This window comes from Cyphomyrmex costatus, unplaced genomic scaffold (genome assembly GCF_001594065.2).
Source record: "Cyphomyrmex costatus isolate MS0001 unplaced genomic scaffold, Ccosl1.0 scaffold113, whole genome shotgun sequence".
NCBI lineage: Eukaryota > Metazoa > Arthropoda > Insecta > Hymenoptera > Formicidae > Cyphomyrmex > Cyphomyrmex costatus.
The window spans coordinates 39,118-51,531 of record NW_017275097.1 but is presented as its reverse complement, the minus strand read 5'-3'; positions in this window follow the sequence as shown (position 1 = coordinate 51,531).

Here is a 12,414-nt window from a genome sequence, read left to right as displayed (position 1 = left end):
AAAAAATTTTTAATGTAATTTATAATTCTTGATTATATAATTCACAGACATACTCAATTATTCGAACTAATGTACATACTTTCACGTGAAGAAGTGATAGTCTTGCCTCAGATTGGTTGTATATTACATACTGCGGGACAACATCATTGTTTGCAACTCTGAGTAATTTTTAATTTTATATTGTATTGTCGCTGATGATGATCCGAAACGAAGGATCGAAACGTTCGACATAATATCTATGTTATAGATTTTAAGATTATATTTTTACGCACTGCTAACAGCGTTGACTCTTAATAGCCTTTGTATTTACTTAAAATTTTTTGTATTGTTTCTGTGTTATACTAAATCGGCTCATTGCCCTTTAATCGTCGAACGAGGGGTCAACCACTATGGGAATCACTGTACATTTTTTTAGAAATATATTGCGGCAATAGAGTAATAAAACAGGTAATGCTAGCAATACTAGCAATAGCAAGAATATGCTAGCAATACTAGCAATACATAGCAATACATAGCAATACACAGCAATACATAGCAATACGTAGGAATACATTAACAATACTTGGCAATATTGCGCATAATAGATGGCGATACACGAGGTAATAGATGATAGAGACTATATTTACACCGTGCATTTAGGCTGCGGCCTATACAATAGATGTCGTTGTTTATCCTGTAGAGTGTAGGTTAAACAAGACACCTACCACATAGGTCGCGGACTAAGCGCACGATGTAAACATAGGCAATACGAGATACCGGATAACAAGTATACATTTTCGGTAAGCGTTTAATCAATCTTTAATTATATTAGGGGTACGGTCCACTTAACGTCCGCAACGGTCGTGGAATTATTTCATCCTTGTTGTTTATCAAATGTTAAACAAAGACATTGCTTGCGAGCGATAAGTGGAACGCAGTCTAGAAGTAAAATATTATATTCGAGATTATATTCTACCAGAGAGAAATCTGAGAGTAGTTATTTCGGCCTTTTTTGTAGACAAGAACAAAAAATCAAAGTTTGATTGTTTGTCTTTGTTGTTTATTCCGGCCTTTTTTGTAGACAAGGACAAAAAATCAAAGTTTGATTGTTTGTCTTTGTTTAACCAACGTAATAATATGAAAGAGAATCACAAAATCGTGCATTATACCTTATGAGGTTAGGTATATACGAAAAAGACCGGAATAAACTATTCTCAGGTTTTTCTCTGATCTTACTATATGGTCATAATTATTAATTTCTTTTGTTTATTTACTTATGGGAATATTTTTAAAATTTAAGAAAATTTTTAATGTCTTGATATGTATTTTAATGTTCTTGATATGTATGCTTAAGATATTTAAATTCAATTAATTCTTCATTTTCTATGAAATATATGTAAATATTCGCCATAAAAAAAGTAATACTATTTATTGTTGAGAGATTATTATTTCGGATTTCAGATTTAAAATGGAAACTCAAGAATTTATTGATGAAATATTAAGTAATTATCAAACAAAACTACCAAATTATGTAAGATTACTTTTGAACTATACAGGCTATGATAATATTTTATCAATTTCAAAATTAAATGATACCTGCATAATAGAATTAGAAAGATTTGCAAAAGAAGATTTAAATAAACTTTTAAATGAAAGTGAATTAACAGAATTATATGGAATATACTATAAAAATCCGTTAGTTTTTAAGATTGCTGATGGACATAAAAAGCTATTATTACATTTAAGAGATATCTGTGCCAAGGAAGTTGAAAATATTTCAAATAAATTTTGTATCAAATGTAATAAGAAAAATATATATAGTCCTCGTAAAGAAAAGAGCCAAAAGAAAAGAAATTATCACGAAATGCAAAGAGATGCGGAAGAAATAATTGAAGAAGAAAATAAAGAAAATAAAACAGATACAGAACATAATACAGCTACAGAACATGTACAAAACTTAGCTAAAAATTATATTAAAAAATGTATTAACAAGTATTGTGAAGAAAACGCTGAAGGATTTATTAAACAAATTGATAATTTAAAGGTTAATGTAAACAGTAAAAATTATTGTGCAAAAATTCAATGCTGCTTCTGCGATTTTACTTCTACAGGATATTCGATAAAAAGTTCCAAAATTGGAAGAAAATGGACATTATCCAATTTTAACAAACATATATTAACTCATATAAAAAATAAAAACAAACATAAAAAAAATTATAATTCTAATAGTAATTTACTTTCATTTATAAAAATACAAAAATCTAATGACAATTCACTTCCAAGTTCACTTCAAAGAGAGAATAAAATTCAAAATAACTTAATAAATATTTCATCTGATGATGATCTAATTTCATCGAGGATTTCATCTGAAATTGACGAGGAAATTGATGTTGATAGTGATGTTAGTTTGGTCAATACTATTCAAAATGCGGAAATTTATATTTCACCCAACATAGATTCTACAGAACTAGAAAAATGTTTCATGAGCGGTTCGATAAATTCATTATGTCAAATACAAAATAAAACCAACAGTGATGAAACTTCAAGTTTATTAGAAAAACCGGATTTTTATGAATGCAGAATTGTTGAGGAGGCTAACAATTCTGCGATATTAAGGAATGGGCCTCAATCTCAAAATAACAATGCGAAAGCTAAGATGACCAGACAACAACGAAAACTAAAAGAACTTGAATTATTTGAAGAATCCCAAACCAAAATTACAGATTATTTCCTTAAAACTGTAAAAATAGTTATTGAGGACCATCCTGATATAAAAAATACTTTATTAAGTGTTACTAATGTAGAAAATAGAAGTGAATTCTCGAATATAAGTTCATTCTTAGATTGCTTAAGAGATACAGCAGTAAAGAACATCAAATACAAGAAACACGGAAACAAATTTACTGAATCTTTAAAACTTTTTAGTTTATATATTTTTATTGTTGGTGGTCGTATGCTTTATGAACTTTTACATGCTAATTTACAAAATGTATTGCCATCAATTACAACAATCAATAGATGCTTAGATGTTCAAAGTAATATAGTCGACGGGATTGTTCAATTAAAAGAATTAAAGTTATTCTTGACAAAACGAAATTATCCATTGAACGTGTTTATTTCAGAAGATCAAACTGCAATAATTAAGAATGTAGCATACGATTCAAAAAGCAATAGAATGATTGGTTTTGTATCTTCATGTAAAGAAAATGGATTTCCTAAAAATGATTTTTATGTTAATTCTGTAAAAGATATTGAAAATGCTTTTTCAAATTATGTTATTGGCTGTAATGCGTATGTGTACATGGCTCAACCGCTTGTTGATAACGCACCAGCATTTTGTTTAACAGTCTTTGCAAGTGACAATAAATTTAATCATAGTGACGTCTTAGCCAGATGGATGTTCTTAAAAAATGAACTTGAAAAACTCGATATACAAATAACTGGATTTTCAAGTGACGGTGACACAAGATGCTTAAAAGCCATGAAAATATGGTCTAAAATTCCTCTATCGTCTAAAAATCCATATTATCCTTACTTTCAGGTAATCCAATTTTTTCAATTTTTTTAAACAATATTGCTAAGTTAAGAACGATGTTAACAAAATTAGAATCAATCAAAATTTTTGTTTTAAATTACAAAAAATTAGAATATTTTTTCTATGTTTTAACTATATACATATATATATTTCCTAAAAACATTATTAACTTACCTTTAATTACAAAATAATTTAATAAACTATGTAAATCTTAATTTTGTATTTTATTTTAGATGGAATTTGACATAAATAAACCAATATGTATTCAAGATACAGTTCATATTGGAACAAAGATGAAAACAAGATTTTTAAAGCCGAACGTATTTTTACCAATGGGCTCAAAAATTGTCTCTCCAGAACATATAAAAAAATTAATAAAACAATTCTCTAAAGACAAACATTTATTGTGTGACAGTGATCTTGAACGTATGTTTAATTTACTTTAACTGATATCTGAAATATTGTATTACTCAAATCCTAATGTTTTTCATAACTAAAATCCTAATGTTTTCTTTCAGCAAGAGATAAAATGAATTTTAACGCAGTTGAAAAATTATGTGCGCCTCGAGTTACAAAATTATTATCTAGTTTTCCAGATAGCCAAGGCACTAAACAGTTTCTTATTTTAATTAATCATATATTAAATTCTTTTTTAAATAAAAAATTAAGAATTGAAGAACGCATAAATTTCATATATGGCAAGCGACATTTTTTTTAAGATTGTGGAGAAGATGGTTGCAAGAAAATAATTACAGCATTGATAAAAATTTTATAACTTCTAATGCCTACACAAGCATAGAATTAAATGCACATGGTTTATTATTATTGATTGAAAAATTACGAGAAAGAAAAACTGATCAGTTTATACCTTGGTTATATAGCAGTCAACCATGTGAACAAATTTTCAGACAAATGAGATCTATGACGTCTACTTTCTCAACAATAGTTAATTTTAATTTATTAGGTATTTTGAGACGTTTAAATCGATTGCAAATTTTAAACGAAATAAGTACTGACTTAAGTAAGTTTAATTTATAATATCAATTTTATTCTAGAAAACTAAATGGTTTCAAGGCTATAAAAAATTTCATCTGGCTTTTTTTTTAAAGATTTGATTTTTTTTTGAAAGCTTATTCCAAAACTATTGATTATTTTTATAATTGTTTTTTTATTGTATATATCACTGTTTGAATCTTTTAAGAAGAAAATGAATTATTTAAAAAATATTGATTTTTTGAAGAGATATTAAAAATTAAAGGATACATTTCTAGGATTCATTACATTATACAGATGATTGTAAAAGTTTAATTATTTTAATAATATATGTATATTCTTATTTTAAGGAAGTACATTTCGATTTCCACGAGAAGAAAATAATCGATTAGGAATTTCTTCGGATGCAGTTTTAAAATTTGATGAAATTCCATCTACAGAAAAAATTTTGCATATTTTGAATACTGCTAAAAACGATGCACTAAATATTGCAGTAGAATTAGGAATGAACATGGATGAAGAAAAAATAAAGGAAAGTTTTGAAATGATCAAAATTCGGCATTTCACTGATGAAAAGAAAGATAATGAAGAAGAGAATAATGATAATATTATACAAGAACAAAATAATGATAATGTATCTGCTAATGAAGACTTCGAAGAAGATTTTCAAAATTTAGAAAGCGATATATCAATTTTTAAAAATCAAACAGATTTAAATTTAAGAGATTATACTAACTGTACAGAAAATAATAAAGGTTTATTTTTAAACGTAAATGTTAATGGAAAAAAATATACTGTAAGAAAGTCTTCACTTTGTTGGATGTATCAAAACAAAACTAGATTATCTACTGACAGAGTATATCGAGTTCGTGGTATGAACATGAATGTTGAGAATGTTGTGAACGAAACATTAAGTGAAGAGTTAAAGATTGAATGCGAAAAATATTATTCTGTTTATTATGATACAGGATGGTATATAGGAAGGGTGTTAGATATAAAACAAAATATGTGCAAAATTAAATTTTTGTGTACTAATTTAAATAAATTTAAATGGCCAAAAAAAGATGATGTTCAAGAAGTTGATAAAAGATTTGTAATACATGGACCGATAACTTTAGATGGTACAAATCCGTTCACAATTAATAAAGAAGTACGTGCAGAAATTCAAAAAAAATTCAAAAAGTTCAAAAATAATTAATTATTATTTTATATTATATATTATTCAGTATGTTTCTATGTACAAAGAATTTATATTATATTTTTATTTGAATGTTATATTATATATTATATTTATATATATTCTATATTTTATATTATTATATAATATATATCTATTCTATTATATATCTCTATTATATATCTCTATTATATATCTCTATTCTAATATATATCTCATGTAAAATAAAAAAAAAAATAAATTTATTTTGCTCCTTCAACTAAATTTATTATTTTTTACTAATTTTCCATTTTTAATAAATTATTATTGCAATATGCTTAAATAAACAAAATAAATATACCTTCAAAAACGTGTTTTTAAAAATATACTGACAATAACACTAGTAATAATAAAGAAATAGGAGAAAAAAGAAGTAATCCAGACAACAAATGTCTAAAATCGGGTCATAAGACGTTTTTTGCATCTAAAAGATGATTTAAACACATCTTATGTCACAATTTTAGACTTTGTATTGTTCGAGAATACAGAAATACTTATTTAATACTAGCAATACTATGGCAATACTAGCAATACTATGACAACACTGATAATAAAATAAAAATATCAGGAATAAGCAGTATTGTTGGCAATACGAAAAGAATACTAACATTACAATAGCAATGCTAGCAATAAAATATTGTATTGCCATAATCAGCAATTACTGTACATTTTTTAAGTAGTGGTTGACCCCTCGTCGTCGAATTTGTTTTATACTATAGAGCCTTATTATTAAATTGTTATATCATTTTATGGTAATTATTTACTTTAGGGGACCCAGCTCCGATGATCTTGACCTTGACATATGTTGTTAAGTTCATGATTCTGAGCAACTTTGCCTTAACAACTGGTGGACTGTTATAGTTTTTGAGATATTCAGACTCAATAGTCTGGACTATTGCATACTATCAATAGTTAATACTATACGTATTCAATAGTTCACACTATTCTTTTTAAGGTAAATGTGTCGATGAGGGGACCTCCCCTCCAATGACTTTGACCTTGACATATGTTGTCAAGGTCATGACCCTGAATAACCTCCAACAGATTTTAGCCGTCGCTCATCCTTCGTTAAAAAGTTATTAACAATCATAGTTTTAACGTATGCTATACATGTATGATATGAAGTACTATTCTACACTTTTTTAAAACCTTTAGTTATTCTACTGTATCGAAAATGTCGAAACTTGAGCCAAATAAACGTCATTTGCGCGACGTATTAAACTTTTGCTTCAAATGGAAGAAGCAGTTGAAGCTCATCGAATGCTTGTAGAAGTTTATAGTGATAGTACTCCTGATAAAACGTGCAGAGAATGGTTTCGATGCTTTCCAGGTGGTAATTTTGATGTGGAGGACAAAGAGCGTTCTGGACGTCCAAGAGCATTTGAAGACAAAGAATTGCAGGCATTGGTGGATGAAGACCCATGTCAAACGCAACTTGCAGAAACAACTCGCAAAAACAACTTGTAAAAGCATTGAATTGTGCTCAATCTGTTATTTCCGTGTAAATGCCTTAGGGTGCCGTCCCATTAAGCACGGATCAGAATGATGGATCGGATTTCTCACTAGAATTAAGCATTCTGTTCCAGTTCCGTTCCGTGACAGTTTTTTCTACCCGTCCCATTCAGCAAAAACGGAAAAGAATCTGGTTACAAAATATATTTTACCGTTACAATTCAATATTTTGGAGAACTCATAATATTATCAGCAAGATAATTGCACAAATTATGTGTATATTATTGCATCAACTGCTCAAAATAACAAAATATCGATGAATCAAGCATATTTACCAACGATCGACACGACATTCCGTTCCGTTTTTGTTGAATGGGACGGGTAGAGAAAACTGTGACGGAACGGAACTGGAACGGATTGCTCAATTCTAGTGAGAAATCCGATCTGTCATTCCGATCTGTGTTTAATAGGACGATATCCTTAGAAAAGATCTATAAGGAAGGAAAATGGGTCCCATATCAACTGAAGCCAAGAGACATTGAAAGTCAAAAAACCACCTGCGAAATTATGTTTGCTAGGCAACAAAGAAAGGAGGGTTTTTGCATCGAATTGTGACTGGCGATGAAAATTAGATCTATTTCGATAACCCCAAACGCCGAAAAACCATTTGCGATCCAGGCTAACCATCGACATCGACGTCAAAACGCAATATTCATGGGAAGAAGGCTATGGTCTGTATTTGGACCAGAAGGTGTAGTGTATCATGAGCTGTTGAAATCTGGTCAAACAGTCACAAGAAATCTCAATTGAGAACAAATAATTCGTTTGAGCTGAGCATTCATAAAAAACGACCAGAATATGAGACAAGATAGCATAAAGTGATTTTGCTTCATGACAACGCTCGACTTCACGTCACTATAGTAGGGGAGGCCAAGCGGGGATTTTGGGATTTACTCGAGTGCGTCAGAATAACATAAAGGGGGAAAGCTTGCACCCTAATAAGTACCCCCCACTAAATATTAAACCTCTATATAGAGCCGGAGGTCCAGGGGAGCCCGTCAGATTAGTAAAAAAAAATCGATCGTTCGAAAAACTCGAGCGCGTTAGATTAAGGTATGGTGTGTTAATTACACGTAGAAAAGTGTACATTTCAATAATCTGACGATTTCAGCGTGACGTAAGGAAATGGGAGAGTCACAAAGTTGCAAAAAAAAAACGTGACATGGATTTTCTCGAGCGCGGTTAAATTTTTTTTTATTTTGAAGAAAATTAATCAAGGATCACGGGAATAATATAATCTGATGATTTACACAAGCCGAAGTGGCTAAAATCATTAATAAAGTGCGGTGCGCGCAGCGGCTGGGAAACTGTGTATCAGATGTAAACGACAAGGACGAAATCGAATCGATCTTTGAATATGAAGATGATGAATTTACCACTGACGATGAAGACTAAGGGACTTCTAGGTTACTTATGTATCGGTTATTTTAACTTGTTCTTAATGTATATGGTTTCAACTACAAATATGAGAACGGTGTATATAATTTGTATATACATGCATCTTCCCAGAATTTCCTGCACGGAAAAAACGAAATTGTTGAATCTACCATCTAAATAGTAAGATATGCGCCAACGAACGTTTTTTAGTTGGTTTTACTATTAACATATATAAAACTTTTATAAAATGTGGTTTAAATCAAAAACAAAATTGTCAAATCAAAAAGCATAAAAACCACGCACAAGATCTATTTTGTGAGGACTTATTCAAGTCCGTATTTTATTATTAAAATATAAGTTTAAACGTTTCGGTCATAAAAATTTGACCATCTTCAGTATATAGTTAAGTTAATGTAACATTAAATCATACGCATATTATAATACAATATTCGCTTACATCTATTCGCCATATTACAAAATTTCTTCTTGGTAAAATAATCTCAACATAAACCCTCGTTCTTGTCTCAATGTAAATTCTCCTTCCAATTATTGCGAATTATTATTTTGAAGAAACATCGTTGGTAGACTATATAAATCAAACGATTAAATTAAGATAATACTATTACAAAATACTAAATTTATTTGTTGATGAATATAATGCAAAGTTACCTATGTTTCGTTAAAAAATTCGTTAAATCTTGAGTGAAAAGTCAGAGAAAAATCGTACATTACACCAGTAAAGTCAGATATGTTATAACGATGTTCTTATATGTATATGAACTTGAAAACAATAAAATAAACAATAAAAATATTAACTACGATAGAGGATTTACATTCGATTCTTGGTGTGTGTTTGTTATGATAGAATAATACATTTGTGGCAATTTTTCAGTGTCACTTTGTAAATTTAGACTGTTAGTTTGATTCTTGATATGAATCATTTCCGAAATTGATCTTTTGAAATATATAGGTTCATTATCTAAAATTGCAGTATTATCCCAATCAATGTCATGATTACAATTTACTTGATGTTTGCTTACAACAGAGGTATTATTAATTCTTTTCCAACCATCCCTATGTTCTTTTAATCGCGTTTTTAGTCGTCTTTTCGTTTGTCCGACATAAGTCATATCACAATCCTTGCAATTGATCTTATATACAACATTAGTGTTATCGAACTTATCTAGTTTATCTTTTCCTGTTTTAATTATACTACTAAGATTATTAATCGGTTTGTAGGCAATATCCGTATTCGGAATATTAATGATGTTTTTAAACTTTTCTGAAACATTTTTGTGATACGGCACTACCAAATAATTATTTTTTCTTTTTATTCCATTATTCATAATACTATTTCTATTGATATTATAATATTTTAAACTATTAATTCTATCATTAATACAAGAAAACAAAAATTTTAAAGGATATCCATTACCGATTAATATTCTGATTAATTCTGTGATGTTATTAGAATGAAATTTCGGATGCGACAATAATATTATACGATCAATCAAGGAAATTATTACGCCTTTTTTATGACACATTGGATGATTCGAAAAGAAATTAAGATATCTTCCAGAGTTCGTAGGTTTTTTGTACACATCAAAAATGATTCTGTCGTTTTCTACACCTACTTTAACATCTAAAAAATTCATCCAACCATCAATATCACACTCCATAGTAAAATTGATTCTTTCGTTATACGAGTTAAAAGTATCAAAAACTTTTTTAATATCCAATTTAGGGATTGCTATTAATATATCGTCTACATATCGTTGGTATATTGGAATGTCAACATTTATAGTTGAAAGAATCTTTGTTTCCAAATCCTCCATTACGATGCCGGCTAAAATCGGAGACAAAGGAGAGCCCATTGGCATTCCGAAAGTCTGTTTATAAAATTTATTATTAAATTTAAAATAGGTTGAATTAATAATAAGATTCAGAGCTTTTTTAAATTCTTCCAAAGAAATCGAAGTATTTTTTGTGATGGTGCTCCATCGTTTATCTATACTTAGCATAATTAATTCAGTTGGAATGTTAGTGTACATAGCAATTACATCGAAGGACACTAAATTGTAGTTGGAATCAAATTTTTTGCCATTTAGTTTTTCCACTACATTAAAACTATTTTTTGTGTAGCCTAAATTTGTGTTAGAGATGCTTTTCTCAATGATCTCTTTTAGAAAATCCGAAATAGGATACATGGGACTATTGATACAACTAACAATAATTCTAAGAGGCATGCCCACCTTATGTATTTTAGGGAGACCATAAGATCTAGGTAACACTCCGTCAGCTACCAACAATCTTCTATATGTATGCTGGTCTATGAACCCTTTATTTCTGAACTACCCTTTATTACTATTAACATAGTAAGCTGCACTATCTACTTTGTTGAAGCTACTATTTGGATAGTAAAATCAACTGCAAAAGTTCGTTGGAACATTATTTTATTATTTGAATAGTAGATTCAAGCATTTCGTTTTTTCCGTGTGGCTCTGCATTTTTTGTTCAACCATTTTTTCAGCACATTTGTATCTTTCAAAATAAATGCAGAAAAATTTAAAAAAATCAAGTTTTTAGGATGTTTTTTCAAAATAGCGGCGACGATATGGCCGAGTGCCAATTTCTGTTGTCATATTCATAATCAGGAGGCAAAAATACATCGAAAACATGTTCGCGTTTTTTGGATTTCGAACATAAGTACAGTCTGTACAAGATTTATGGAAAAAAAATTTTTCAATCCGACAGATTAATGAAATCCCTCCACATAATCGTCAGATTATGGGTCAGCACGTCCAGGACATTAAACTGAACCCTCTATATCTTAATCTGACGTGCTCGGGTATTTCAAGGTCACAATTTTTTTTTGCATTTTCAAAAATCGGCCATGACTCTCGGTCGCGTCCAAATTGTCATTTTTTTTAATAGGAGCTTCTTTAGGATCCAATTAATATCCCCTATGAAAATCTGACGCGCTCGAGGAAATTTTTTTTTCCCCTTTTTTTGACCCCTTCCTACAGCTAACCCCACCACGCAAACCGTCAGATTAATATTTATCCGTTATCAGAAACACATGGGTCGCTTACACTATTAATATCTGATACGCTCGAGTATTTCATTGTCACTGTTTTTTTTTACATTTTTGAAAGCCTGTACACGCTCCTCCCACCACTGAAACGGCATACATCATAACCTTTTTTTCTTTTTAGCATCTAATCTTCACAATCCAATAGGTCCCCACGACGCTCGAGTAAATCCATATTTAGCCTCTCGGCCTCCCCTACTACTAAGACTGTTAAGAAAACATTAGAAGTACTTCGCTGAGAAGTGCTACCCCATGCGGCTTATTCACCAGACTGTGCCCCTTTCGATTACCATTTGTTTCGGTCGATAGCACACGTATTTACTGAGAAATGCTTCAATTCTTATCAAAACGTCGAAAAATGGGTCTCTAACTGGATAGCCTCCAAGGATGAGTCATTCTTTCTCCGCGGAATTCGCTTGCTGCTCGAAAGATGGGACAAAAGTCATTGCTAACGATGGACAATATTTTGATTGATGTACTTTTTTATTTTGTTTCTTAAATAAAATCACACTTTTTACAAAAAAACAGATGGAACTTTTTGATTGACCTAATATACAGGGTATTTGAAAAGTAATGAAAAATTTTGTCGCATTGGAGTAGAATGGACTAAATTAAGAAGAAAAGTCTTCTATCATTTTACAATATTCGCAATGGTTAACGAGATGTTAATTTATAAAAATATCCAAATTCGCCCAGCCCATCGCCAAATGC